Source organism: Vicugna pacos, chromosome 3, assembly GCF_048564905.1.
Source record: "Vicugna pacos chromosome 3, VicPac4, whole genome shotgun sequence".
NCBI classification, from domain to species: Eukaryota; Metazoa; Chordata; class Mammalia; order Artiodactyla; family Camelidae; genus Vicugna; species Vicugna pacos.
The window spans coordinates 75868954-75893851 of record NC_132989.1 but is presented as its reverse complement, the minus strand read 5'-3'; the positions used below and the strand labels follow the sequence as shown (position 1 = coordinate 75893851).

Below are 24898 nucleotides of genomic sequence, written 5' to 3'. Positions count from 1 at the left end.
TGTCTCAAGAGCATCCTGCGTGCCAAGTACTGTAATGGGAAGAGATGACTTCCATCCCTACAAGGGTCAAAGTTCCCACTGTCCCTTGTGTTTGGTTCTTACAGCTCCCAAATCTGTGCACTGATATGTCCCTCTCCGCCATTGAATTGTGAAATCTGTGAGGTCGGAGACAATGATTTGCTTGTTTTATCCCTACAGCCTGGTTTGGTGTCCACCTGACAAATGTCAGTTGAATGAATGGGTGGAAGGTATAGCTACAGCTTCACAGCACTTTCCAGCACTCTTCCCACATTTCTCCAGTTGGGGCATCGTCCCCTTTCCACTCTCAGTATAAACTGTCATTTTTCCTTCCTTTTCTTCAGCTCTGTCTCCTCCTTAATCCCTTCTGCACTCAGCACATGCTTAGCACTTGACCTGGTCTTGAATTCTGGAAATACAAAGTTGAAGTTGGGAACCCCCTCACTTATACCCACCAAACCTCAAAACTTCCTTGCACCTGTGCCTGACCCTCCTTAGACCCAATGCCATGCCTTCCAGATGTGCTCTGAACCCCCTGGGCCACTCATAGGAATCAGTCGTGAAGCTCTAACAATGACTGACGTCTGGGTCCTAACTCAGAAAATCTGATGTCATTGGTCTTGGGTGCCAGCTGGGAATCGGGATTTTTCAAATGTCCCCATGGGCACCTAAACTATAGCCAGGATTGAGACTTGATCTCTGCAGGCTCTCCATTTCAGCCTTCTCAGGCTTCAGCAGGTAACCTCACAGTCACGTGCATTTCCACGTGTTTCTGTTCTGTTGGGTCATTTCCAAGTCACACACAATGCCCTGAACTCTTCTATCTGAAAATCGGAATGAAAAAACCTCTCTGGATCCAATATCCATAGCAACTATCTGCACTCTCTATGTACATTCCCAGTCAAACAGAATTCAAGAATAAGATACCCACACAGGCTGTCTCTGCTTCCTCATTAACCATTCAATCTTAAATCTATTCCAGACAGGGCTCTGCTCCAGAATTGACCACCCTGTTCAAAAACACTCACCTCCCTTGGCCTTAAAGACTCTATGTTCTCCTGTTTCTTTCTCAGGCTAACTTTGTACCTGACCTCCCAATGCTGAGAGCTCCTCAGGACGTGGTGCTTGGCCAGCTTTCCTTTCTACTCTACTTCTCATACTTTCCAGGCTCCGGGACCTCGGGGCTGATACCACCTGCTCAGACCATTCTGTCAGGCTCCTACCTGTATATCCAAATCCCTGCTTGGCCTGCCTCTCCATTAGCTGTGTGACAGGCATCTCAGGTCTCACGTTCCAGACTGACTCTTGTTGTCTCTCTACCCTTAGATGATTCTCTTACACTGATTTCTGTTGTGTTAGTTTCCTATGTCTTCTGTGATGAATTACCACAAGTGGATTGGATTAAAACAGCGCATATTCATACTCTCACAGTCTGGGGGCCAGAAATCTAAAATCAGTTCCACTGGGCTGAAACCAAGGTGTCAAAAGGACCATACTTCCTCTGGAAGCTTCAGGAGTGAATCTGTTCCTTGATTCCTCCAGTTTCTGGTGGCTGCCAGGATTTCTCGGTATATTAGTGAGGATTTTCCAGAGAAACAGAACCAACAGTGTGTGTGTAGTTTTGTTGTAAGGAACTGGCTCCTGTAACTATGGAGGATGAGGAGATCTGTTGTCATCAAACTGGAGACTCAGGAGAGTCAAGGCTGTACATTTCAGTCTGAGGACAGGTGGAGACAAACATCTTGGTTCAAGCAGTTAGGCAGGAGATCTTTCCTCTTAGATTTTTGTTCTGTTCAGATCTTCGATTTATTGGATGAGACCACCCATATTAGGGAGGACAACCTGCATTATTCAGCCCACTGATTCAAACATTAATCTCATCAGGAAACAACCTCACAGACACACCTAGAATGACATTCAACCAACTGTCTGGATGTCCCATGGCCCAGTCAAGCTGACACATAAAATTAATTATCACACTTGGCTTGTGGCCACATCACTGCAATTTTCAAGGCCAGCATCTTCAACTCTCTCTGTTCCATCTTTACATTGCCTGTGTGCCCGTGTGTGTGTGTCTTTTAATCTCCCTCTGCTTTCCTCTTATACATGAGATTGCATTTAGGGCCTACCCAGATAATCCAGAATAATCTCTCATTCTCAAGATCCTTAAGTTAATCACACTTGCAAATACCCTTTTTCTAGATAAGAGAGCATTTACCGGTTCCAGAGATTAGGACATGGATATCTTTGGGGCAGGGGTTCATTATTCAGCTGACTACACTAATTCATGGAAAGGGCACTTTAATTCACCCAGTTTCTTATATCAGAAATTCAGGATTCACTTTTGTCATAAAAGTCTCTCCAACCGCATCTAATCCACTGACAACACCTATCTTTTCCAACTTCTAAATAATCCTGAATCAGTTCAGCTCTTTCCATTTCATCAGCCACCAACCTAATCCAAAAGAGAATGGCTTTCCTGGATGATTTTAACAGTGTATTTATGTAAAAATCTTCTTATTTGTGTGGCTATTCAGTATCTCTCTCCAGTCACTAAATTGTAAGCTCCATTAAGGTAGGACCATATATGTTTTGTACACCATTATATTTTAAACCCCAGCAAAGTACTTTGCATAGATTAGGCACTGAATTAAATATGTATCGTGTGAATGGGAGGAGAGATGATACCTCGATGATAACTTTTCTGCCGGAGGAGCTCCTAGTCTGGTGAAGGGGCCATTCAGTGCCTTTAACCCTAAATTATTTCATTTGTTCATTTAAACTATTTGTAATGAGAGCCATCTGTGTATTAGACTTTCTAGTAGGCTCAAAGAATCCACCAATTAACAAATTACATAAAACTCCTTGCTTTCATGGAACTTTGCATTTTAGTGGGAGCAAAGACAGAAAGCATAATAAATAGATAATAAATGCATTCTATGTAGGTATATGTACTTATATATCACATTAGTGATCAGTGATATGAAAAAATAATACAGCAGTTCAAAGGAGAACTTGATATTTGAGAAAAGACCTGAAGGGCCTGAGGGGTGAGTCATGAATATACCTAGGGAAAGAGCTTCTGAGGCCAAGGGAACTGCCTTTAAGAAAGTCCTTGAGGCAGGAATGGTCCAGGTCAGCTCAAGGAGGATGAGGAGGCCAGTGTGGCTGGAGTGAGTAACTGAATGAGGCTGAGAGTAGGAGGAGATAAGGCCAAGTGATGAGGCAAGCCTGTGTAGGATCTTATAAGGCAGTGGAAGGATTATGGCTTTTCCTCTGAGTAAGATGGGGAGCCATTGGAGAGTTTCCAGCAGAGAAAGGACACTATCTGACTTAGTTTCAGAGTATCCTGATATATACACACCAGTGTTCATAGCAGCACTATTTACAATTGCCAAGACATGGAAGAAACCTAAATGTCCATCAACAGATGAATGGATAAAGAAGGTGTGGTGTGTGTGTATATATACACACACATACATAAACACAATGGAATATTACTCAGCATAAAAAGGAATGAAATAATGCCATTTGCAGCAATGTGGATGGGCCTAGAGATCATCATTCTAAGCAAAGTTAATCAGAAAGAGAAAGACAAATACTATATTATATCATTTATATGTGGAATCTAAAATATGATACAAATAAACTTATTTACAAAACAGAAAGAGACTCACAGACATAGGAAACAGATTTTGGTTACCAAAGGGGAAAAGGTGGGGGATAAATTAGGAGTTTGGGATTAGCAGATACACACTGCTATATACAAAAATAGATAAACAACAAGGTACTACTATATAGCACAGGAAAATATATTTATTATCTTGTAATAGACTATAATGGAAAAGAATATGAAAAAGAATATATGCATATATATAACTGAATCACTATGCTGTACGCCAGCACAACACTGTAAAGTGATTATATTTCAATAAAAATAAATTTAAAAAGTCAGGATATCGAAGTATCCTAATATATGCACACCAGTGTTCATAGGCTGTTGTGTGGACTGCAGGGGAGCAAAGGTGGAAAAGAGACCCTGGGGAAGTTATTTCAGTAATCGAGAGATGGTGTGGCTTGGACCAGGGTGATAGATAGTAGCAGAAGTGGTGAAAATTGGGCAGAATTGAGATATATTTTGAAAATAGGGCCAATGGAGTTTCCTGATAGATTGGATGTGGGGTGGGAGCCAGAGAGAGTGAGAGAGAGGTGTCAAGAATGATGCCCAGGTTTTTGGATGACCAGAGCAACTGGAATCTAGACTAAACAGAGAGTTTTGTCTGAAACTCCTACCCCCAAACATCTTAATTCCCTAAAGTCACTGGAACGGGCTCAACAGCCCTGAACTTTCCAGACAGCTGCTCAGAATTGTCATCCATCCTTCCCTGGAGAGTGTCTGATCCCTCCCCTAAACTTACGCCCCTCTTTTCTCTCACATCTGTGCACGGGAGACTCGGTTGCTTTGCTTTCAGTGCAGTGTTCAGCCTGCAGCCCACATTCCATCTGTGACACGGGTCACAGTGCACCCTTGGCCTTCCTGTCGAGGTTGGTCTGAGCCTCCACACAGTGTATGGGGTACCCTTCTGACCCTAGCCTTTTGTTCACAACCAGGGCTCTAGGAGGTTGATCTGTCCTTTGGGGGTTTTTTCCCTCACAAAAGTTTCTCCCTGTTCTGGTCCAGAACAGTTGAAGTCATTCAGTAGCCTGTGGATCCCTGTTGGCCCAGGTGGCCTGGCCAGGGACCACTTTAGGTAACAGTGCCCTGTTTACTCAGCTTCTTCCTGGATTTTTAATGTTCTCATTGACGGGGGCTTTGGGCTAGTTTATATGACCCATTCAGTAGAAACGCCATTCCTTGAGAAGCTGCAGCTGTTATGAAAGAAAGTTCACTCCTGTGTATGTGCAGTTATGCCGATCCGGGTATCGGGTGCTGCAGGGCTTTGGGAAATGTCTGGAGAGTCAGTGGCAAAACAGTTGTCTACGGCGGGTCTGTCTTGACCCAGTCTCTCACCCCACATGAGCCCCTCAGCGAGTAACATGAAAGGGTCAAGGATCTCATGTTTCTCCCCCTGATGAGAATCAGGACTGCCACTGTGATGGCGTCTCTCCCATTTTCAGTTGCGCTGTGTGTGTGTGTGTGTGTGTGTGTGTGTGTGTGCAGTGTGTCCTCCAGCCCACAAACCCGTGTGCGCTTGGAAAGAGGTCTCTGGGGGCAGTGAATTTAAATGGACTCAGCCCTTTGCTCAGGTGCGGTTGTCACCAGCTTCCCTCCTAAGCAGTTACAAGTGGTGTCACATTCCAGACATCCCCAAATACTCAGTATCCAAATGCTCTTGCCTCTCCTCCCTCCGCCCCTCCCCCTCCGCCCCCTCCGCCCCCTCCGCCCCTCCTCCACTTGGCCGCCTGTCTGCCGCAGTGCATGCTGGGTAGGCTCGCTTTAAGCAGGAAGTGAAAGACTCATCAGGTGGGGGAACCAAACAACCGGAAGTGTGTGGGCCACTTCGGTGGGGAAGTGAAAATGGCCGAAAGGGGGAGCGGCAGTGTTCTACAGAGCTTTCGGACAAAGTCGTCCAGTCTCAAAGCTGCTTCTGAGGGGGAACAGAGGCTTCTCTGGTGGTCTCCCAAAGCCGCTCCAACACGCGGCCTTGGCGTGGCTATGATTAACTTCTTAATTTACACCTCTTGTGAACTCTACTCTCATTCGAGGACTCAGTACGAGAGGTTTGGGCCGGGAGCCAAAGGCCAAGGGCTCTCCACGTTGCCTTCTAGAAACACTCCCTGACCTAGTATAGAGCTGAGCAGCTGGGGCAAAACTGGGGGTGCTGATTCAACACAGCTCTTGTATCCGGGTGACTTTATCTTTCGTTGCCATGTAATCGAATTAAAGGGCAAGAAGGCGCTTTTCACAGGTTTTTGAAAGTGGTTGCAGCGAAACCTGTTATGAAGCCTTTACTCTTGCCTATGTTGTTGAGACTCGGTGGGATCAGAGGAAGAGAGGTGTGACTTCATTTAGGGGATCGTGAGCCCTGGTGGCAGGGTTAAGAGGTGACAGCCAAATTTGGAGGAGCCTGTCTCTGGAATGTGAGTGGAAAGAAGTCCCTCTGAGCTTTCCCAACAGAACTGCAGCATTCTCTTGTGTGCACTTGGGGTCTCATTGGTATAAACTCAAATCCTGGGTTGTCCTCGGTTAGACTCCTTGTGAAGGATCATTTCTCTAGCATTGACTATGAGCCAGACACTGTTCTAAGAACTTTGAATGTATTAACTTAGATTTACACGTTAATTGAATATTGTTAAGAATAAAAACCAAGTAGCACATAAATGTGCATTGTGTTCTTTCATTCCTGTAAGAAAGTAATTATGTATATATATTTGCAAATGAGGGAAAACTTCTGGAAGAGTTCCCAGAGAAATGGTACAGTGGTTGTAGGAGATCAAGAGATTCCTCAACTGGGGAACTATGTTGTGGGAGGGAGATTTTTTATTTAGTACACTTTTGTTCTGTTTGAATTATTTTAACCATGTTGGATGTCTTCCTGTTTCAATAAAAATATTACATTTGTTTTTAAGGAGAACAAAATGAAAACTTCGTAGTCTGAGGCAACTTTGTGGATCAGATGCTGTGGGCCGAATCCTGGAGGAGGAAAAATCCAAGGTAATACAGTGGATAGAGAACCATGGAGCGGGATGGAGGCGAGGGTCTTTGAAGAGATCTCTTTTGCCACGAAGGAGCTTGCTTTCCTGGTGACTAAACAACAGCTCTAATCTAAAATTGGAAGGATAACTGGAAATAGAAGTTAAATTTCTCTTGATATGAACCAGTGTCAAGCCAAAATAAGAAATATGAGATTGCCCCTGTAACTTGCTCATTCTGGCACTATATGTCATACTGATCCCCAAATTGCCTCAGTGGCAAAGAGGAGCAATCCTCACTCATACTACTAGGTGAACAACATGAAATGAGAAAGGCCACTGGTTATAGCAGCTAAGTGGTCACTGATGACTTTTAAGAGAACTGTCATTAGAGAGTATTGGGTTAAAGAAGCCAGAAGTTTAAAGCATTATTTGCAAATTTCAGGGCTGTAGGCTAAATCCAATCTGAAGAGGTGTTTTACTTCATCCTCCCAGTGTTTAAAAAAATTAAATAATGGCTAATATTTAGAAATTTTTAGATTTCACGTAAAGATCCTAAATTCCAAACATACGTGATCTGGCCATCCAGAGCCCTCATTCCTCAGGGGTTGAATGTTGGCTGGGGAGCCCTTGTGTGGACAGTAGGGGAGATGAGAGGGGATTGCTCCCTCCAGGTTGCTTCACCTGCATCCAGCCTCATTCCGCTGTCAGTGTGTTTGCCCTTGGTTAAGGCATGTGGAAGTGATGAGGAAATAGAGGTCATTTACTCTTTCAAGTAGACTACTCCTTTGAAAGTTTGGAGGTGACGTGCAGAAGACAAAAGGATGATTAATCAGGGTAGTAGGAAAGAGAACAATGGGTATGTTAGGGTAATGGAGATTAAAGCTCCGTCTGGAGTTACCCAAAAGGAAAGAGTTAAGTAAAGAATAGGAGACTGAAGAAGTGGGGGAGGAAGTGATTGATTAAAACCAAAATTATATATAGGAGCTGAGGAAGAAGCAAGTTTGAAAAGGAAAGGAACCTCTCTCCTTTTTTTTTTATTGAAGTGTAGTCAGTTTACAATGTGTCAGTTTCTGGTGTATGGTGTAATGTTTCAGTCATACGTGTACATACATACATTCCTTTTCTTTACAGGTTACTACTAGGTATTGAATACAGTTCCCTGTGCTATTCAGTAGAAACTTGTTGTTTATCTGTTTTATATATAGTAGTTAGTATCTACTAATCTCAAACTCCCAATTTATTCCTTCCTACCCCCTTTCCCCACTGGTAACCGTAAGTTTGTTTTCTATGTCTGTGAATCTGTTTCTGTTTTGTAAATAAGTTCATTTATGTCTATTTTTTAGATTCCACATATAAGTGATATCATATTGTATTTGTATTTCTCCTTCTGACTTATTTCACTTAGTATGATGATCTCCAGGTCCATCCATTTTGCTGCAAATGGCATTATTTCATTCCTTTTTATGGCTGAGTAGCATACCGTTGTGTGTGTGTGTGTGTGTGTGTGTGTGTGTATGTATATGTATGTATATGTGTGTCTATATATATATATATATCACAACTTCTTTTTTTTAACATTCTTTATTAATTTATAATCATTTTACAATGTTGTGTCAAATTCCAGTGTAGAGCACAATTTTTCAGTTATACATGAACATATATATATTCATGGTCACATTTTTTTCTCTTTGAGCTACCATAATATCTTGTATATATTTCCCTGTGTTATAAAGTATAATCTTGTTTATCTATTCTGCAGTTTTGAAATCCCAGTCTATCTCTTCCCGGCCCCCGCCCCCTTGGCAACCACAAGTTTATATTCTACGTTTGTGAGTCTATTTCTGTTTTGTATTTATGCTTTGTTTGTTTGTTTAGATTCCACATATGAGCGCTCTCATATGGTATTTTTCTTTCTCTTTCTAGCTTACTTCACTTAGAATGACATTCTCCAGGAGCATCCATTTTGCTGCAAATGGTGTTATGTTGTTGGTTTTTATGGCTGAGTAGTATTCCATTGTGTAAATATACCACATCTTCTTTATCCAGTCATCTGTTGATGGACATTTAGGCTGTTTCCATGTCTTGGCTATTGTAAATAATGCTGTTATGAACACTGGGGTGCAGGTGTCATCCTGAAGTAGGGTTCCTTCTGGATATATGCCCAGGAGCGGGATTCCTGGGTCATATGGTAAGTCTATTCCTAGTCTTTTGAGGACTCTCCATACTGTTTTCCACAGTGGCTGCATCAAACTACATTCCCACCAATAGTGTAGGAGGATTCCCTTTTCTCTACACCCTCTCCAGCTTTTATCATTTGTGGGATTTTGAATGATGGCCATTCTGACTGGTGTGAGGTGGTACCTCATTATAGTTTTGATTCCCATTCTATGATAATTAATGATATTGAGCATCTTTTCATGTGCCTGTTAGTCATTTGTATATTTTTATTGGAGAAATGCTTGTTTAGTTATTCTGCCCATTTTTGGATTGGGTTGGTTTTTTTTTGTTAGTAAGTTGTGTAAGCTGTTTGTATATTCTGGAAATTAAGCCCTTGTCAGTCACATCATCTGCAAATGTTTATCCCATTCCAGTAGGTTGTATTTTTGTTTTGTTTATAGTTTCTTTTACTGTGGAAAAGCTTATAAGTTTAGTTAGGTCCCATTTGTTTATTTTTGCTTATATTTCTATTGCCTGGGTAGACTGGCCTAGGAGAACATTGCTAAGATTTATGTCAGAGAATGTTTTGCCTATGTTTTCTTCTAAGAGGTTTACAGTGTCTGGTCTTATGTTTAAGTCTTTAAGCCATTTTGAGTTTATTTTTGTGTATGGTGTGAGGGTGTGTTCTTGAAGAACTATAAAACATTGATTAAGGAAATTAAAGATGATTTAAAGAAATAGAAAGATATCCCATGCTCTTGGGTTGGAAGAATTAATATTGTTAAAATTGCCATACTACCCAAAGCAATCTACAGATTTAATGTGGTCCAGGTCAAATTACCCAGGACATTGTTCACAAAACTAGAACAAATAATGCTAAAATTTATATGGAATCACCAAAGACCCAGAATTGCCAAAGCAACTGAAGAAAAAGAACAAAGCTGAAGGAATAACCCTCTCAGACTTCAGACAATACTACAGAGTGACACTAATCAAACCAACATGGAATTGGCACAAAAACAGACATATGGATCAATGGAACAGAGTAGAGAGCCCAGAAATAAACCCACATACCAACAGCCAGTTAATCTTTGACAGAGGGGGCAAGAATATACAATGGAAAAAAGACAGTCTCTTCAGTAAGTGGTGTTGGAAAAGCTAGACAGCTGCATGTTAATCGGTGAAGTTAGAACACATCCTCACTACTTTTGAAATAGGAGAAGCAACAGACAGAAGTAGCAAGGGAGGCAACTTTGCAGTGGAGAGGAGGGAGTGCAGGAGAGGAGTTAGGATTCAGGTTATGTGTGGACATGCTAATAAAATGGGGCAAGGCCTGGGCAGGACCAGCACATGTGGAGGGAGGGGCGGGGGGTATTGGGGGCAGGGCTATAGTTTGTCAGCCTTCAGGTAGATATTCCTTAAATATTTGTCCAGTAGTTGTTTTTTGATGGCAAGAAGAAGCTGATTTTCTCTTTAAAAAATTGCATGCCTGTGTTTATATTTAAAAATTAGGGTTTATTATATACCCAGAATGTAGCATAACAGTTATACTTACTTGAAATTGTCTCTCACCTCACATATTTTCTGTAGTGACAGGTACTCCTATTTATTAAGTACAGGAAAAAATACATGAACAGTTGGAAAACATTGTTCAAAATGTATTTAAAAGTTTTGTCTCCTGACTTACATGATAGCAAAACATATCCCATTTATATTTAATTTCTCTCTCTCTCTCTCTCTCTTTTTTTTTTTCCTGAACCAGACAACTTCCTAGAAGTCTTAGGTCAGTGCTTTAAATTGAGATAATAATGTGAATCACCTGTTACTGGTAAATACTACAGTCTGCATCCTGTAGTTTCATCCATTCGTTGGCCCCTTAGTGCTGATCTGGTCTGTTTTATCAGCTGATCTCAAAATCTGTGACTCTGTGGGCAAACCATGTAACTTGCTAAAGTGCACAGCAGAGAAAAGGCAGTGCCATGTGGGATGCTTTGATATCTGTGTTGGTGGGAGCCAGGAGTGGGCTTCCGTCTGGCCAGGTATGTGAAAAGTTTCTTGAGGAAAGCTGAATTCACTGGCAAAGTGCTGCCAACTTCTTCTTGTGTTGGTTGAGTGCACCTCCTGATAAATTGGTATCTCTAGTAAATGGCTCAATTCTTCTTGTGGATTTTGGGTAGGATTTAGGCTGCAATATGAAATCACTTTGCTGCTGGTATTACGAGGAAGTAAAAGGAGAGGAAGTAAGGCATACAAAAGGACCACCAGAACTTAGAGAGGGACTTGCAGATTTGTATCAGAGAGACCAAGGGAGAAACCAGAATGATTTTCTCAGAAGGCCCAGGGTATTGTAATGATGGATCCTGTGGGCTTATGTTGGGCAAGTGGGGTCAGAATTGAGTGTGGACTGATGGTGGCTTAGAGGGTGTGGGGGAGGAGAGGAAGTAAAGGAAGCTGTAATTGGATTTCAGAATTCTAGTCTTTTTAGTGAAATATTCATTTTAATGAAATATCTTTAAAGTTGCTTAATACAGTCCTATAAAATTACAACTAAAAATGCATTTCTATAATGTGTTAATTGCTTGGAGGACTGGCTGTCACTATAAGCTTCATGTGACTAAGAACACTTTCTGTTTCCAAATTGTCTTTGGTCTGATATAAACATCCGAATTTCAGCGCATTTGTGGAAACCTTCAAAATAATAGATTTCTCATGCGACTGAACATGATACATCATTTTAACTTTAAGTTTAGTTTTTCCATGAATCATGAGTTACATTAGTTGCTCATATATGCTGAGTGGTAACCTACGTGGATATAGCTGTGTTGTTAAAATGATTTGGTTAGCTTTCATGGAGGGATAAACACTGACATCGTTATGATTATGGCTGTCCCTTGACCTCCCTGAGTCTTAGCTCCCTTATTTTAAACTGTGCTGGGGTGAGAGTTGGGGTGGGGTGGGCCAGATGGTCTCTAAAACACTTTCCCCTTTTAAATGTCAGAGATCGTGCCAATAAGCTAGGATGGTGTTTAGAACTGGGTTTGAATGTGCTAAAAGATAAACTGAGGCAGAGACAAACCAGAGGTAGTTAGGAGCTAGAAGCAAGACTTCTATAGAGAAAAGCCAGAAGCAAAGCAAGGAAATTATTTGATTGGCTGTAGCTCAAGCCGTTGCCTTACTTGGGAAAGCCTACTTGACTGTTTGTGATTGGTCATCCTTGAGTTTAGATTTCTTAACCTTGAGGCATTTACAGGCTTAGATTTTGGTTTGTTTATATAGGAGCCAAGCATTATTGCTGCAATACAGCATTAAAGCCATCTCAGTCTAATGGCCTCCTTGTGAAATTAATTTTACGAATGTGATGAGAGTAAGAAGACACAGCACAAACCTCTCGGTTTGGAGTTTGTACTTGTTTAGTTTTGTCAGGTCATTTGTAGCATTCCCTCAAAAACTCTTCTGAATTCCAGGAAGACAATTATTGCCAATTACATGTTTAAAACTCTTTATAGTTAGAACATACATTTTCAGGCTACACAGTAGAGCTGTTTAAAGAACACAGGGAGGCTTTGTGTAATCAGTGCATACAATGTATTTATTCTTATTTTATAGAATTAAGGAGATGGTGTTACTGCTTTAAATGATTCTGGGGCTTAGCTTATGATTTTTGCTTCCTTGTTTTACTATGTGTTTTGGGCTGATGCTGCTGTCCAGTATCTGGCATCCAGGACCCCCCAACAGGTTGTGTCTTTCCTGAAATGATTCCAACTCTTTAGCCCCTGCAGGAACAGAAATTTTGCAGGGAAATTCATAAGAAATGTTGTGGGTCCCAGTTGTTGTGGTTTTATGTATTTTCCCTGTTTTTTTTTTTTTTTTGGAGCAATCAGCTTCTAAGCACTGTCCTACCATTGATCACTATTGTACTGTGGGCGATCTTGGGGGAACTCTGGTAGAAAGAAAACCTCCCTGACTCTAATTGGATACTCCTTTCCCGTGGGCAGAGTCTCACTTCCCACATCAGCACATTAATCTTCTCCACAGAAAAGGTATCATTTGGTGCTTTTCCCATCAGGTACATACTGGATTTCTTGACTGCAGTTCTGGTTTGGTAGCCAAGCTTTTTTTCGGTCTGGTTCTATTTCAGCGACTCTGCACTGGAACATAGCTGCAATTGCTGAAGGTGGTAAGTTATAGCTGGTGAACTCTGGTTTCTTGATATTTAGCTACCAGGTCTTCTAAAGGCCATTCTTTGTGGGCATATCAAAACATTTTTTATACTATTATTAGCCTTTCTATTTTTTTCTTGGTTGATCTTGCTAGGGCTACAGAAAGATTTTTTGTTTGTTGTCTGTTGTTTATTTTCTTGCTCATCAGTATTTGCTCTTATTTTAGCTAGGTAGTTGGCTAGTATTAGTTTGTTATGTATGGATTTGCTTTTCACTGGTGTTAGGCAATGACAATAGTTAATGATAAGTAGGAGGTAATAATGAGCTATTTATAAGACATCTCTTTGGAAAGGGCATTGTGTCATGCGTTCTCCATAGATCATCTCTAGCCTTCCATGCTGGTAGGGATTTTATTACCGATTTTGCCACGATGAAGTGGAGATTCAGAAAGGTCACATGCCTTGCCCAGGGTCACCCAGTTACCAGTGGCTGACCAGGAATTTGGAACCAGCTGATTGCCAAGACTGTGAGCATTGCACTGTATCATGCCATCAGTCTGCAGGGACTCCAGAGTTTCTATTTGAGTTGACAGATTTGAATTCTTTTATCTCCAGATTTTTCCTGTTCTTTTCTTCTCACTCATGTGCTTATGCAGAATGTCCTCTCCATTCCCTGGGTCAGAACGTATCCCTCCTAGTTCAACCTCCATTAAACACACAAGTCCTCTTCAAAGCTATTACTATTGACTTTGATTAAACTGTCCCATTACAGGTGTCTGGTTATCACATGTCTCCAGATAAGACCTGAAAGCATGATTTCATCATTAAAGATAGTGCAGCTAATTAATAAAAGCATATTAACTTCTAAAAACAGAGAGTTAAGTTATCATGGTTTTTAATGATTTATACCTAATCCCCAAAAGTATACAAGGCAGCTTAAAACACCATATTTATACTGTGCTATATACTTCATGTACATTCATCCTTTTCCCCCATAAAAAAAACCCATGAGATAAGGATTATTATTCTTTTTCAAGTTCACGTAATGAGAAAGGAGCAGGTTAAACTCATCCTTCCTTTCTCCAGTGCCTATGCTCTTTCTACCACACTTAGCTGCCTCTTTACTAAGTTGTTTATAGTAGTAATTACTACATATCTCTGTTATATTAGTGTTTGGAGATTAGCATTAAAATTTTCTCAAAGGTTCCTGGTAGAACAGAAAAACAGGTGTATGTATCTCTATCTATATATCTATATGCATATAGATATATAGATGTAGCTATACATAAGCACATGTGTATAGAGAGATATAAGGAGAGAGAGAGAAGAAAAAGAGCATATGTTAAAAAAGTATATTCTTACATATTTAAACAAAAATTTTAAATAGTAAATTTGGTGGAAATTTTTTTTCGCTAAATTAAAAAGCCACACTGAAATTAAGTGAAAAATATTTGAAGTCACTATAGTTCAATTTTTAAATGTTTTTAAATGTTTTAAGAGTAGATTATAGTAGAGTATATTCCACCCCACCTCTGCCCACTTCATGAACAGGTCTTAAATGCTGATGTAAAGATGATCTCACCCATTTGCAGAAAAAAAATGTATTGATCAAAAGGCCAGGAATATATGCATACAGTACAGTAATTTCATATCTCAATTCCATTTTTAATATTGTCATGTTTGTTTCCACCTCTGGATTATAAGCTCCTGGTGAGTGAAGACCTCTCTTCTAGTTTTCTCCTGTCTTTTCCGGGAACTGGTCAGGGTCGGGCCCATTCTCTGCTCACAAATTAGTGGCCGACAATCAAAAGTGCTTCAAGGCACCAAGAGGAGACGCCCATGAGTAAACAGGGGAGAAAATGAAGACGACATAGATGTCTGGCGGGAGAGGCTGATTGTGCAAGACAGAAACCGGCTGTGCAGCCTCGCCGTCTGCTCACAGGACTTCTTATTCAGACTTCAGTAACCTCAGATGCGGCGATTACAGCACTTAATGTTGCTGCCCCTCCCCTCCATCATGGATGGGGACACTTGCTGGGGTCACAAGGCATCAGTGATCTGCCATGACTCCAAGTTGGGGTGTATATTCAGGCAGATTTTTTTTTTTGAACAACCAGACAGGCTGTCTCCTGAGATCTGACCAAGACTGGAACTTGGAGGAGATTCAGCTGGCTTTGGTTCAAACCAGACAAATGAAAACAATGACAGCAGCCAGGGGGAGGAGTCTAGACCCTGCACAAAATGCTTCTTCACCTTCATCCTGCCGTCTGTAGACTATTAGCATGAGCCTGCTCACAGCCTGTGCATCCCTCCCAGCACAGAACCACGAATGAAGGTCTCTTCTGGGAATGGGTAATGGTTGAAAATTTACCAGTTATAACAGTAAGTGATATTGCAGCCATGTCAGCATGTCATCCTTAGAAACCACAGAAGCTTATTCACAATACAGAAGATTCTTAGATTGTGGAAAATTAGCCTAAACTCCTTGGAGAACTCCTAATGCTGCCGTTAACTGAGTGTTGACCGTGACCAGAAGGTTAAGCATATCTAATTGTCTGGACTCAGCTGATTGGAAAGGATAATGTCTCTCTCTAAAATGGAGATAATATGGAGTGGAAAACTGGCCAGGATGTTGCCCATGTTTGTTAATACTTTGAAAGCAGGTGGTCTGCTAAGACTAGTGGCACCCCACCGTAGCCTTTTGGACCTGATGCCCAATCCCTTGTGCTTTATGCAGTCCTTCTTTGGGTTGGGCATGAGAGTTAGTTTGAAGCATGGTGGCCTTCTAATTCCATGGCTTCTCAATTTCTCTCTGTCTCTGCCTGTGTCTCTCTCACGCACACACACTGACATTTGTATGAGGGAGGGCAAGATGGAATGAAGAACACGGCTTAACTTTCAGAAGTTTAAATGAGAGGCTCTTTGTTAGTGAAAAGCAAACAAAACAAATTGGCCACAGGGTCAGCATGCTCTGGAATGCAGAATTGTTTGTCGCCAGTCAAACAGCCGCCTGATGTTGGGTTTACATAATGTTCCAGCTAACCGAAACAATGAGAACATTTACCATTAACTCAATGCCTGAGCCATAAAATCAGAATGGGGGAAGATGAGGGTCACTAATTCTCATCCTTAAGGCCCTCAACCAACAGCTCTGCTCAGGGCAAAGTAGCTCCTTAGACCAAGTCACCCAAATTTATTAAACACCTAGTGTTTTGCCAAAGACTCTTTGGATAGGAGGATGGAAGACCCCAGCCCTTTCATACAGCATGCCTTCCAGGACCTGCTGAGGTCCAGCTGGCAGACAGAGAAACAAATAATGGTGAGGTGGCACTGTTAAAGTCATTTTCATTTGGGACAAAATTCCCTGTGTGAAAATAGCCCAGAGCGGAGAGCCCAAGTTCACCTATGAATCAGAAAAGTTGCCCAGAGGAGACAGCATTTGAGTTGAAACTGACAGGAAGAGTAGAAGTTTCCCAGGACCACAAACTGGAAGTAATGGAGTAGGAGCCGGAATGCATGCAGGAGAGTGCAAAGTGTGAGGAGCATGGATATTACAGAAACTTCAAAAATAATTTAGTGTTGTCACATGTGAGGTGGGGAGTGGCAGGAGAGGGGTGGGGAAGGTGGTTGTCAGATCAAGAAGGGTCTTGTGCATGTGTGAGGCTAGGTGCTTGTGTTTATCCTGTGCAGGGTGGGATGCCAGTGAAATATTGTGAGCTGAGGTTATAGCTTGGCCATGTCTGCTTCTTAGAAAGATCCGTGCATTGGCCTTGAGGAGGACAGGTGGGAGTGGGTAACTGGAGGGTGAAGTGGTCCAGTCGGGGAAGGGGAGGGCAAGTTTGTTTTGGATGCTCTGACTAGACACACTGAGGAGTTGTCAGGCCCAGGTGAATTGTCCAAGACCCGCACAGGCAGCTGTGGGATTCATGAGGGGACAGTGGGACAGCAGGAGTGAAATGAGTGGTCAGCCCTAGCTCCAAGCAAATGACAGGGCTTGGGAATGGCTCTGGGCAGCTCCAGGGCCTTACCTGGCTTCTGAGAGCCATTCTCAGTGCTGGACAGTGGCTTCACTTCTGGCCTGGGGCATCAGGGACTGAACAGCCAGGTTGTGTCAGCTATGAAAGGCACCTCTGATGTCCTGCTGCTCTGCCTGTGTCTGGATTTGTTGATTGAATAGAGCCTGGCATAATACAGGAGCTGGGGGTGCAGCAGTGAGCACCATCGCACAAAGACCCTATGCTGGAGGAGTGTATATTCCAGGTGGTGAGAGAAGCAGTCAGCAGAAGAAACAAAATGCATAGAAAGTTAGGCGGTGAAATACACTGTAAAGGAAAAAAGGGTGGAGAGCATAGTTTGCAGTTTTAAATAAGATGAGCAAAAACCTGGAGTTGGGGGAGCACCCAGTGGATATGTGGAAGAAAAGCATTCAGAGAAGAGGCAAGAGTCAGGGCCAACATGTCGAGCTGGGTGTGTTGTTAGCTTGTTGGGGAGCAGCAAGGAGGCCGGCGTGGAGGTATGTGAGGGTGGAGAAGTGGAGGGAGGGCAGGATGTGTGGGGCTGGGAAGCTGTAGCCCTCTACTCTGAGTGAGATGGAAAGTCCAATTCTTTTCTCCCTGCTACCCTGTGCTGTGCACCTTTCTCCTCTCCTGCCCCTTCCGATCACTGTCACAGCTCACTGTGCACATTTTATAGACAGCTGGCCCAGGTGCATGCAAAAGCCAGTGCCATTGAAATTAGAGATAGGAGGACTGCTCTATATTAAAAGGGCCTAAAGAGCTATAGTGATCAAACATAATGCCTTAATTCTTAGGTTAAGGAGGGAGATTGGAATGTGAACTAATATTAGATGATACTAATTGCTCTTAATTTGCTTAGGTGTGATCATTCTGTTAAGGTTATATAGGAGAGTGTCTTCATTCTGAGAAGACACATGCTGCAACATTTAGGGGTGCAGTGTCCTGATACCAACTGCTTACTTTCAAGTGGTTCAGTGCACGGTGTGTGCACACACGATCAGATGGATACGTATGTACATAGATAATGCCAAAATATAAACAGTTGTTCCATCTTGGTGGTAGGTATGTAGATACTGGTTATATTAGTCTATAAACATTCATTTTAGAAAAATTTCATATTAAAAAGTTGGGGAAAATCCTCTCTGCTATGGTCCAATTATTTTGGCTCCAACTTTAGTTGCTATTATTTCTTCTCCTGAGATTCTGCCTGGCCCTCTGGGCAGTTTATTTTCTTTGGGTCAGAAGTGTTTACCTCTCAAGACTTAAAGGAGACACCAAGCATAGGGATGGGATGGGATGGGATGGGATGAGACCCATTCAGGTGGAATGTCAGGTGGTGGCATTCCAAATCACTTTGGGCTGGCGGGCCCCAACAGAACAGGACCATGAGTCAAAGAATGGTAGATGCCTTATAATTTTACAAGACACTTGTAGGGCAAGGGGAAGGCAAAGAAGAAATGCAGCCTTCGGGAGGCTAATTCCTCTCTGGAGTGCATGCTTTTTCCCTGATGTTGAGATTCTAAATTATTTCACTGTTTACCTGCGGTGTGGCTTGACAAAAGGGTAATGTGATTTAGAAACTCAGCAGTCATCCAGAAAGTCTATTTCCAGTCTGGTGGTTACCAGGCGCTGTCAGGGGATTGGGCTCTGGTGTATTAAATCTCATATTTAATCCAGGGGCCAATATGTCTGTGAATATTAGAAAGCTCAACTCCCCTTTGCATGGGTGACGTCAATTCCATATGGTATTTTCCACATGGAAGCAAGAAATAGCACATCCAGAAAGCTGGGCTTAGCACCTTTAGATCTCCTGATGAAATTTTAGCCTATGTTTAGGATATGAGCATTTATACATACATAACCTCTGCCAGCCACACAAGACAGAAAAAAATATATAACCCTTTATTATTATTAAAAGTAACTTAGATCTCAGAGAAAAGAAGAAAATGTCGATGGTAATATATAAAGGATTTCCTAAAGAAAAAGCTATTTGCAGCCTTTTGTTTGGCTTTAAAAAAGTCTTTTGTTTTGCTGGAGGAATAATAATAAAAGATAAAAATCATTTGAAACTAAGGGAGGAAGTAGAAAAATGGTCACTACTTGTAGCTTTGTCTATTCTCGGTATAGTAATAATAATACCAATAGCAACTATACCAACAGTTAATGTTTTTTGAGCACTTACAATGGGCCAGGCATAGTGAGCACTTTTCACATTTAACTAATGTCATCCTTGTGATAAACCTATGACATAGCTACTATTGTTATCCTCATTTTTAAGGAGCTGAGGTCCAGAGAAATTAAATAAGTTGTGTGAAGTCAAATGACCAGCAGTCATTAATAGAGATGGTATTCATGCTGTCTCTTGAGGTGAGCTAAATAAAACTCTATCCTGTTTTCTAGAGGCATATTTATACTTTCTCCTCTCTCCATGATAAAGCTTATTCTTGTCCTTCTGGAAGATACAGTGAAAATGCTGCTCCCTCACATTCCTAGCAAGCCAAGTCTCTAAGTAGCCTCTTTAGAGGAGTGGTCCCTAGTCTGTGACTAGACCTTGGGGCACCAATGATTTACTGTTGTCACTAAAACTAGCTTGCTAGCATGCCTTCTGCTATATACTTCACATGATTTATTTCAGTATTTCTTTAAAAAATATGACTCAGTTAAAAGCAATACTGTAAAGCAGGATTAAATTATATATATACATGTGTAGGAAAAATGTTTCATAAGCCAACTCTTACTTTCACTGTTTGTGATACACTTTGCTATTTTCCATTTTATTCTGTTAACTTTAAAGAATGCGGATTGTCTCATGCTAATGGATTTTATGTCCTGCTAAATGGTTTATAACTCGTTGTTTAAAAAAGCACTTCTTTAGCTCATTTCAGTTGTCACAGTAATATTATGAAGTCAACATAATTTTAATAGCCGTTTTATAGATGAGACAATTGAGGTAGTTTGTTCAAGATCACACAAAGAAACCAAGGTCTATGGTTTATACTTGGGATTATATTCTTTTTTAAAACAGATATCAGTTGTGTTAAAAACAGCTTTCCAATTTCTTATATGCTTGGTGTATTGTTTGTGGCCTATATAAATACAAGGTCTTGCACGTATGGCTATCTGGGTGCTGTTTTAGGTCTAATATATGTGGATGGGATTGTCAGTTATAAAATTCAAATATTTCTCAATAACTCTAAATTCATGGTAGCTTTTAGTTATTATATATGTTTTTAATCCATTGATTTTAAAGTTACAACTTCCATTATATGGAGATCTGAAGAATTCTTTGAAATTGGAGTTGTTTTTTCCAGGAAGTGAATTGAAACATGGAGGCCACACCTTTCTAAGTGTGGCTAGCAGGCTTAACCAGGGATTCATGAATTAAATCTTAGTTTCATTGACCACTGATTGAACTTTAGCATATGCTTCAATTATTAATAGGCAGTAAACCACAGCAGTATTAGTAGCACATACACGTTTGTTACCAGTAGAAATTACTGATACTTTCACATCATCTTACAGTGTTGCAGATATTTCAAAATATCATTCATGCTCATCATGTCCTAGAAATCATGCTGTTTATCAGAGATACCATTAGCTCTTGATCTGTGGTGTACTGATAAAAGAGCACATGCATTAGTATATCACAAAATTTTTTTCTATAATAACTTGGTAAGTATATGTCAATATCATTTTATTTTATATGTTTAAATTCATTGCTATTTAGAAAAAATAGAAATAGGAAAGGGGTCCCCAGGTCTCGCCAGGCTGTGGAAGTGGACCATGGCCCCAAAACAGATGGCAGTCATGGCTCCAGGATGGGGAGGGGCTTGAACACAAGCTGCAGGGCTCTGGATTGCCTCTCTAGATATGGGTCATATGTCTAGACACTCGACGTCAACATCGGTTATTGTGAACGCTCTGGCAAGGGGAAAATGGGGGTACTTTCTCATTCTAGGCAATGTGGAAACTAGGCACAGAAAGTCTGTTGCTCCTTGAAGTCTTTCTTTTATCTCTGTATCTGTCCCTTCATGTTTAGTTTCACATCTTTGCCTTCTTTCTCCATTGACATGACTCCGCCTCTTGTATTTGGCACATAAATTCAAGTAAGGAGCCTTAGAATTACGGTTTTGCCAGATTTGAGTTGGAAAAGGCCACTTTGTTTACTGGATGCCCATTGTTCCTGACCTAAACGAAAAACCTAAGTGACTGATTTTCTTCTCTCAGGGTGGGAAAAATCTATACTCTGGACTGAGTCCTGGCAGTAGCCTTCCTGAATTATCACTTTGCTTCACGGAGGTAAAGGGCTAGGGAAATGACCAGTGGTTTAAGTTATTTCTAGACCTTCATTGTCAAGTGCTGTGAACAACTAAATAATAAATAACAGACCTACACTCTCACAAAAGTCTCTGCTTTGATGAAGACTTGCAATGGTTTCATTTAGTCTTATGTTAAATTTAGCTATAATGTTCTGTACATTTACAGAAAAATAGGTTATTGTATATTCTTTGAATTGAAATGTTTGACAGAGCTGAATTATTTTAATCTTGGGATCATCAAGATACACAAACTTTAATTTACTTCTGAAATTCCTTTGAGATGATATGAACTCCCTTCCATGATGTTATTGGAGTTATCTTTCTTAAAAGCAAATTGAATAACTTCCTCCCCCTTTTTAAACAATCTTTCCATCTTCCTTTATTGTCGGTAGAAAGGAGTTCAAGATGCTTAGGATGGGATCCAGGGTTTCATGGTCTGGGCTTTGCTCTTTCTTCGTGGTTGAGCATTTCCCCACATGTTATCTCTTGTTCAGCCTTTCTGAAATCCTTGTATTTTCCTGCACACATTTTGACTTCTTCAACTTCCATGACTCTACATAGGTGATTTACTCTCCTGTTCTGCTTTACGTCTTGGAAAATGCCTATTGGTTCTTTGAAACTTCTCAAGAATAGACCCTCCTTCTGAAGACTTCCTTTATGTTGACCTCCATTCATTGCTACTCATCCAACAGAGTAGGAAAATCTGTCTGTGTTCAAATATTAACCGGTAGTGTTGATCTGAATGCATTAAAATGTTTTACTTAGAGTTGTGTTCTTCTTTAACGTGGAATTCTCCTTGAACACAAGGTCAGTAACTTCACTTCTTTCTTCCAGGGTTCTAGCATGAGGCAGGTGCTCATCCGATGTTGGGTGAAGGAATACTGTCATCACACCGACCTAATTGTTGGGAGATTGGGGTAGTAACATTTAAGAATTACCCATTGTGTGGGTCACTTCTTGGACCCTTCTTTATATCCTGTTCACCTAGCTGTTGACTCCAACCATTGCTGTGACAACTCTGTGCAGTTGTGACCCGTCAGGTCCTTGCCTCAGCTGCACCACCTAACTCTTGCTTTCTGAACTGGGCCTTCTCTGAGGCTGTTGGCTTGCAGAGGCTAGGGGAGCCATTTCTGCCCCAGGTACAGCAGAAGTAGGAGTGAGCTCAATCCCCCCCAGGCAATGATGGGAGATGGGAGGGAGATCAATAAATACCTCTCCACTCCATACTATTCAGGAAGACAGCTGGGCCTCATTCTCCCAGGCAAGTCAAAGCGACCCAGGGAGACAGAGCTGCAGTCGCCCATCCCAGTGACTAGTTCAGTGCAGTGAAGGTCCTTGGATTCGCTGCCCCTTCTTCTGCATCTAAATCTGCCTGGTCCTCTACTTCTGTTCCTTGGAATTACTTCCCAAAATAAATGATCTTGTCACAGGCTCTGCTTTGGGGGAGAACCTAGACTAAGACAGAAGCCCTCATTTAAAACTAGCTTCACTATGTTGTATTTTTCTCAGATTGGGAAATGTTTAGAAACTATTTGCAAGTAACCACTAAATAAAGATAGATTACAGGTAAACAGGATAGCATTCACTGTATTGTATATTAATGTGCTATAAAGTGTGAAATGTTTTGTGAATTAGGCATTCTTACTCCTTCAGTCAAGAGACAGACTCAGACAATTCCTCAGTTTCATAAAAGCACTTCTCCCTAATTCTGCAGCTGTGTCGTACGTGGTAACTGTATAGGGCATGTTTTCATCATAACTTTACAAATGATGAGGCCCTAGACTCAGAAGCTTTTACTGAGCAAGTGGTGAGGCCCTAGAAGACACATGTCTTTCCTACAAAAGGTCAGTGCAAGGAGCTTGGGTGTGAAACCCTGTGCTTATACCAATGGGCTAGATGGCTTGCTCTGATGTGTGTGTGTGTGTGCGTGTGCACATGCATGCGTGTGCAGTCACTTATGTTTGTTTCTTTTCTAAGCACAAGGTATGGATTCCAATTTAATGATTTTAAATATCATAATACTTTGGTTACACATAGAAAAATGACATTTTTTGAAAATGGAACGTATTGGGCAGTAAAATTGGCATCTGAAACCCTGTGCATTACCAAATGTTTAAATCACAGAATTTTTGTATCTTTTGCAGCTAGCAGAGGCATTCAGGGTCACTCAGAGATGGAGACCCAGATGATTTCTAACAAAGTTAGGACTAGAACCCAGGCCTTGGGAGACCCCTTCACGTGGTCCTTCTGGTATACCACACTGCCTTCTCTTCATGATCCTTCTTTTAAACCAGAGGCTGGCAAACTTTTTCTGTAAAGGACAGATAGTAAATAACTTGGGCTTTGCAAGCTAATGGTTGCTGTCATTGCTACACAACTCTGCCATTTTTAAGTGAAAGCAGCCACAGAGGATGCTCACATAAATGAGCATGGCTGTGTTACTATAAAGCTTTATTTGTAAACACCAATGGTAGGCCTGATTTGTTCCCTGTATTATACCATTGGAGTCATGGTGATTTCTGCTGGATGGCCACCAAAAGGCTGCTGGGTCCTGGGGAGTTAAAGCCACCCCCCCAGCCTGGTGGTGAGCTGGGCTGTTGCATCACAGCCCACACCTGATTGGGCTTCCTTCCAGGTCTATGTATGATCAGACTCTGAGCCAGCAGCCGGAAAAGTATGCCTGGCACTCATAACACTCCAGTTTCCAGAAGGTATCACAAATTCCCTTCCTGTGCAGATAAAGGAACAATTGTACCACAGGAGAACTTACTGGAAAGTCATGGAAGGTCACCAGGAAGGAAAAAGAATTCACTCCTTGGTCACAGTCTTCAGTCTGGTTGGAAGTCTCGCAGACTTGGAAAGGTCAGCTAGGATGCATGTCTGATTTTGGCAGGTCTCCAGGACTCTACGCTCACAGGATGATCCGTTGGGCTTTGGTGATTTCTGCGGCCCACACAGAGCTTCCTTTGGCTGCTCCAGTCATCCCTTCCTCCTTACCATCAAGTATATAATTCCCCCCGACTCTTTCATCCTGCCCTTCATTTGTCATCTTCTGATGCTAAGCTTTTGTTCCTGTTAATCAAAATCTCCAGTAGCCAAAGATTGTCTTCTCTCAGTTTCGTCTTCCACAGAACTTGCTAACTTGACTTTTGAGTCCCATGTCTGAAGCCCCATTAGATAAATGTCTTTCCATATAAGGTCAGTGCAAGAAGCTTGGGTTAAACCCTACGCTTATGCCAGTGATCTGGATGATTGTTCCAGTCCATGTGCATTGATACGTGTGCCTGTGTATGCTTGTGTGTACATATGGGTATCTGAGTTTGACCTTTAAATCAGGAGGTCACCTTACCCTTGGGCCTCTCTGCTTAGGGAAGGTCTTTTAGTGGTCTGGGTGCTCTTGGTTAGACTCATGAGTGGATATTCTCCGGCCATCATTTTCAAGTCTTCATTCTTTTCCTCTCATTTTTCACCGTGTGAATCCACATAGTGGTCTTTTTCAAAATTGAAAGAGTCAAGGACTTTTAAAGGCTGGATGATGTTTTCAATGGATTTAATGATCTTATTCTCAAAAGAGTGTATGCATTACTTATTTT

At 41.5% G+C, this 24898-nt stretch overlaps 1 long non-coding RNA gene across 2 annotated transcripts in view; it reads left to right on the top strand.

Annotated features, from left to right (window-relative positions):
* LOC116279318 (uncharacterized) overlaps positions 1 to 24898 on the top strand; it is a 76101-nt gene that overhangs the window by 28273 nt on the left and 22930 nt on the right. For both annotated transcript variants that reach the window (XR_012071400.1, XR_012071399.1), the window contains exon 7: positions 6589 to 6673. This is a non-coding gene — a long non-coding RNA (uncharacterized lncRNA). The remainder of the gene's footprint in view (positions 1 to 6588; positions 6674 to 24898) is intronic.